This window comes from Hyperolius riggenbachi, chromosome 4 (assembly GCF_040937935.1).
Source record: "Hyperolius riggenbachi isolate aHypRig1 chromosome 4, aHypRig1.pri, whole genome shotgun sequence".
Lineage (NCBI taxonomy): Eukaryota > Metazoa > Chordata > Amphibia > Anura > Hyperoliidae > Hyperolius > Hyperolius riggenbachi.
In genome coordinates this window covers 8,960,784-8,965,783 of record NC_090649.1, presented here as the reverse complement: position 1 = coordinate 8,965,783, position 5,000 = coordinate 8,960,784, and the positions used below count along the sequence as shown (strand labels likewise).

At 46.8% G+C, this 5,000-nt stretch overlaps 6 non-coding genes across 6 annotated transcripts; 3 read left to right on the top strand and 3 right to left on the bottom strand.

Moving 5' to 3' along the window:
• Positions 1-369: 369 nt before the first annotated feature.
• Positions 370-441, bottom strand: TRNAG-UCC (transfer RNA glycine (anticodon UCC)). Its single transcript has one exon. It is a non-coding gene; the product is annotated as a tRNA-Gly (tRNA).
• A 987-nt stretch (positions 442-1,428) lies between these two features.
• TRNAN-GUU (transfer RNA asparagine (anticodon GUU)) lies at positions 1,429-1,502 on the top strand. Its single transcript has one exon. It is a non-coding gene; the product is annotated as a tRNA-Asn (tRNA).
• A 497-nt stretch (positions 1,503-1,999) lies between these two features.
• On the bottom strand, positions 2,000-2,071 carry TRNAG-UCC (transfer RNA glycine (anticodon UCC)). The gene has a single exon. It is a non-coding gene; the product is annotated as a tRNA-Gly (tRNA).
• A 984-nt stretch (positions 2,072-3,055) lies between these two features.
• TRNAN-GUU (transfer RNA asparagine (anticodon GUU)) lies at positions 3,056-3,129 on the top strand. Its single transcript has one exon. It is a non-coding gene; the product is annotated as a tRNA-Asn (tRNA).
• Positions 3,130-3,626: 497 nt separating this feature from the next.
• TRNAG-UCC (transfer RNA glycine (anticodon UCC)) lies at positions 3,627-3,698 on the bottom strand. Its single transcript has one exon. It is a non-coding gene; the product is annotated as a tRNA-Gly (tRNA).
• Positions 3,699-4,689: 991 nt separating this feature from the next.
• On the top strand, positions 4,690-4,763 carry TRNAN-GUU (transfer RNA asparagine (anticodon GUU)). Its single transcript has one exon. It is a non-coding gene; the product is annotated as a tRNA-Asn (tRNA).
• Positions 4,764-5,000: the final 237 nt, after the last annotated feature.

Here is a 5,000-nt window from a genome sequence, read left to right as displayed (position 1 = left end):
GATACAACAGACATCCCTGGCAGTGTCTGTGACCAAATGAAGTTTTCTGTACCCCAGAAGCAGCAGTAAAGTATTAGCCGGGGATCGAACCCAAAGCCTGGCGACGGCTGTCAAGCCAAAGAAAGGCAGTTCAAGCCCACCCAAGGACAGGCTCGCTTTAGTGCCTTGCTAGCTATTTGTTTAGAACATTATAGAGTGTCTGCATTAAGTGTTGACCATTTAGAAAGAACTTTAAGCTGGCGTAGAGTCTGCTGCACCGGAATGGAACCTCTCCAGAGACTGAGCAGGTGCAGGATGTCCTAACTGTTCAGAGATCTTGTCTTGGTCTTGTCTTCCATGGAATTGTAGGGTGCCAAAAGCAAGCTCACATGCGTTGGCCGGGAATCGAACCCGGGTCAACTGCTTGGAAGGCAGCTATGCTCACCACTATACCACCAACGCTACATGCTGAAACTTGCCTAGCATGTACCATTGCAATATACCCAAGAGAAAAATGAGCTTGCTTATTTGCCTACTTTGCTAGATGTAAGCAGTGGGACACATGGTGATACTGCTTACAGACTTCAATTCAAGACTTCAGAAAGATCATGTGCCCCCCTGGATGATGCTGGTGCAACACACACAGCAAAGGACAGCAATTTGAAGTCTGGAAGATTCCAGGGCAAGGGTGGGAAGGATGAAAAGCTAGGTGGCCATGCAACCATTCCTGCTAACCCAAAGCTTACTTGTGCCCTACAACACATTGGCTTAAGACTTGACCAAATCCAATGCTCCAATATGGGGAAGCTTCTCTGTTTGCTGTTTTTTTTTTTTTTTTTTTTTTTTTTAAGTGCGGTGTCACAGTTCACCCATCTCTTCAACTGCAAGAACGGCCCAGGAGTAGTCTTAGCTACCCTAATATGTACGTTACAGCAGGGCCCTTATTACACTTTCTCTTACAGGGCAATGGAAACCGTTTTGCCCATGCGATAAAGCAAGGTGCAAAAATGAATTCATGCCTAGCAGAGGATGGTTTCGATCCATCGACCTCTGGGTTATGGGCCCAGCACGCTTCCGCTGTGCCACTCTGCTTCTGTTTGTATTCAACCTTCAAGTTTAAGAAGGGTACATTAGTTGAAATAGTTACACTACTATATATGTTACAGCAAGGCCCTAATGACACTTTCTCTTAAGGGGCTATGGCCGACAATTGGCCCATATGGTAAGCAAGGTATAAAAACCAACGTACACCTAGCAGAGGATGGTTTCGATCCATCGACCTCTGGATTATGGGCCCAGCACGCTTCCGCTGCGCCACTCTGCTGCCATACAGTGAATGCTTCATTGTGGGAAAAAGTGGCGTTAAACTTCTTGGAGCAGACTTACTTCCTCACTCCACAAGACACACATACATCCCCATAAAATCATTTAGCAACAACTGCAGGCACAGTCTCTGTGGCGCAATCGGTTAGCGCGTTCGGCTGTTAACCGAAAGGTTGGTGGTTCAAGCCCACCCAGGGACGGCCTTTCCTTTTGTGTTCAACAGTTGTCCGAAGAGAACCCCAGATAGCCATGTAGATTCATTTGAGACACGTTGGAATCTCATTCACGTTCATGAAAAGGGTGAGCAGCATCAAGTTCATGTCTTAGTGATACAACAGACATCCCTGGCAGTGTCTGTGACCAAATGAAGTTTTCTGTACCCCAGAAGCAGCAGTAAAGTATTAGCCGGGGATCGAACCCAAAGCCTGGCGACGGCTGTCAAGCCAAAGAAAGGCAGTTCAAGCCCACCCAAGGACAGGCTCGCTTTAGTGCCTTGCTAGCTATTTGTTTAGAACATTATAGAGTGTCTGCATTAAGTGTTGACCATTTAGAAAGAACTTTAAGCTGGCGTAGAGTCTGCTGCACCGGAATGGAACCTCTCCAGAGACTGAGCAGGTGCAGGATGTCCTAACTGTTCAGAGATCTTGTCTTGGTCTTGTCTTCCATGGAATTGTAGGGTGCCAAAAGCAAGCTCACATGCGTTGGCCAGGAATCGAACCCGGGTCAACTGCTTGGAAGGCAGCTATGCTCACCACTATACCACCAACGCTACATGCTGAAACTCGCCTAGCATGTACCATTGCAATATACCCAAGAGAAAAATGAGCTTGCTTATTTGCCTACTTTGCTAGATGTAAGCAGTGGGACACATGGTGATACTGCTTACAGACTTCAATTCAAGACTTCAGAAAGATCATGTGCCCCCCTGGATGATGCTGGTGCAACACACACAGCAAAGGACAGCAATTTGAAGTCTGGAAGATTCCAGGGCAAGGGTGGGAAGGATGAAAAGCTAGGTGGCCATGCAACCATTCCTGCTAACCCAAAGCTTACTTGTGCCCTACAACACATTGGCTTAAGACTTGACCAAATCCAATGCTCCAATATGGGGAAGCTTCTCTGTTTGCTGTTTTTTTTTTTTTTTTTTTTTTTAAGTGCGGTGTCACAGTTCACCCATCTCTTCAACTGCAAGAACGGCCCAGGAGTAGTCTTAGCTACCCTAATATGTACGTTACAGCAGGGCCCTTATTACACTTTCTCTTACAGGGCAATGGAAACCGTTTTGCCCATGCGATAAAGCAAGGTGCAAAAATGAATTCATGCCTAGCAGAGGATGGTTTCGATCCATCGACCTCTGGGTTATGGGCCCAGCACGCTTCCGCTGTGCCACTCTGCTTCTGTTTGTATTCAACCTTCAAGTTTAAGAAGGGTACATTAGTTGAAATAGTTACACTACTATATATGTTACAGCAAGGCCCTAATGACACTTTCTCTTAAGGGGCTATGGCCGACAATTGGCCCATATGGTAAGCAAGGTATAAAAACCAACGTACACCTAGCAGAGGATGGTTTCGATCCATCGACCTCTGGGTTATGGGCCCAGCACGCTTCCGCTGCGCCACTCTGCTGCCATACAGTGAATGCTTCATTGTGGGAAAAAGTGGCGTTAAACTTCTTGGAGCAGACTTACTTCCTCACTCCACAAGACACACATACATCCCCATAAAATCATTTAGCAACAACTGCAGGCACAGTCTCTGTGGCGCAATCGGTTAGCGCGTTCGGCTGTTAACCGAAAGGTTGGTGGTTCAAGCCCACCCAGGGACGGCCTTTCCTTTTGTGTTCAACAGTTGTCCGAAGAGAACCCCAGATAGCCATGTAGATTCATTTGAGACACGTTGGAATCTCATTCACGTTCATGAAAAGGGTGAGCAGCATCAAGTTCATGTCTTAGTGATACAACAGACATCCCTGGCAGTGTCTGTGACCAAATGAAGTTTTCTGTACCCCAGAAGCAGCAGTAAAGTATTAGCCGGGGATCGAACCCAAAGCCTGGCGACGGCTGTCAAGCCAAAGAAAGGCAGTTCAAGCCCACCCAAGGACAGGCTCGCTTTAGTGCCTTGCTAGCTATTTGTTTAGAACATTATAGAGTGTCTGCATTAAGTGTTGACCATTTAGAAAGAACTTTAAGCTGGCGTAGAGTCTGCTGCACCGGAATGGAACCTCTCCAGAGACTGAGCAGGTGCAGGATGTCCTAACTGTTCAGAGATCTTGTCTTGGTCTTGTCTTCCATGGAATTGTAGGGTGCCAAAAGCAAGCTCACATGCGTTGGCCGGGAATCGAACCCGGGTCAACTGCTTGGAAGGCAGCTATGCTCACCACTATACCACCAACGCTACATGCTGAAACTCACCTAGCATGTACCATTGCAATATACCCAAGAGAAAAATGAGCTTGCTTATTTGCCTACTTTGCTAGATGTAAGCAGTGGGACACATGGTGATACTGCTTACAGACTTCAATTCAAGACTTCAGAAAGATCATGTGCCCCCCTGGATGATGCTGGTGCAACACACACAGCAAAGGACAGCAATTTGAAGTCTGGAAGATTCCAGGGCAAGGGTGGGAAGGATGAAAAGCTAGGTGGCCATGCAACCATTCCCGCTAACCCAAAGCTTACTTGTGCCCTACAACACATTGGCTTAAGACTTGACCAAATCCAATGCTCCAATATGGGGAAGCTTCTCTGTTTGCTGTTTTTTTTTTTTTTTTTTTTTTTTTTTTTTTAGTGCGGTGTCACAGTTCACCCATCTCTTCAACTACAAGAACGGCCCAGGAGTAGTCTTAGCTACCCTAATATGTACGTTACAGCAGGGCCCTTATTACACTTTCTCTTACAGGGCAATGGAAACCGTTTTGCCCATGCGATAAAGCAAGGTGCAAAAATGAATTCATGCCTAGCAGAGGATGGTTTCGATCCATCAACCTCTGTGTTATGGGCCCAGCACGCTTCCGCTGCGCCACTCTGCTTCTGTTTGTATTCAACCTTCAAGTTTAAGAAGGGTACATTAGTTGAAATAGTTACACTACTATCTATGTTACAGCAAGGCCCTAATGACACTTTCTCTTAAGGGGCTATGGCCGACAATTGGCCCATATGGTAAGCAAGGTATAAAAACCAACGTACACCTAGCAGAGGATGGTTTCGATCCATCGACCTCTAGGTTATGGGCCCAGCACGCTTCCGCTGCGCCACTCTGCTGCCATACAGTGAATGCTTCATTGTGGGAAAAAGTGGCGTTAAACTTCTTGGAGCAGACTTACTTCCTCACTCCACAAGACACACATACATCCCCATAAAATCATTTAGCAACAACTGCAGGCACAGTCTCTGTGGCGCAATCGGTTAGCGCATTCGGCTGTTAACCGAAAGGTTGGTGGTTCAAGCCCACCCAGGGACGGCCTTTCCTTTTGTGTTCAACAGTTGTCCGAAGAGAACCCCAGATAGCCATGTAGATTCATTTGAGACACGTTGGAATCTCATTCACGTTCATGAAAAGGGTGAGCAGCATCAAGTTCATGTCTTAGTGATACAACAGACATCCCTGGCAGTGTCTGTGACCAAATGAAGTTTTCTGTACCCCAGAAGCAGCAGTAAAGTATTAGCCGGGGATCGAACCCAAAGCCTGGCGACGGCT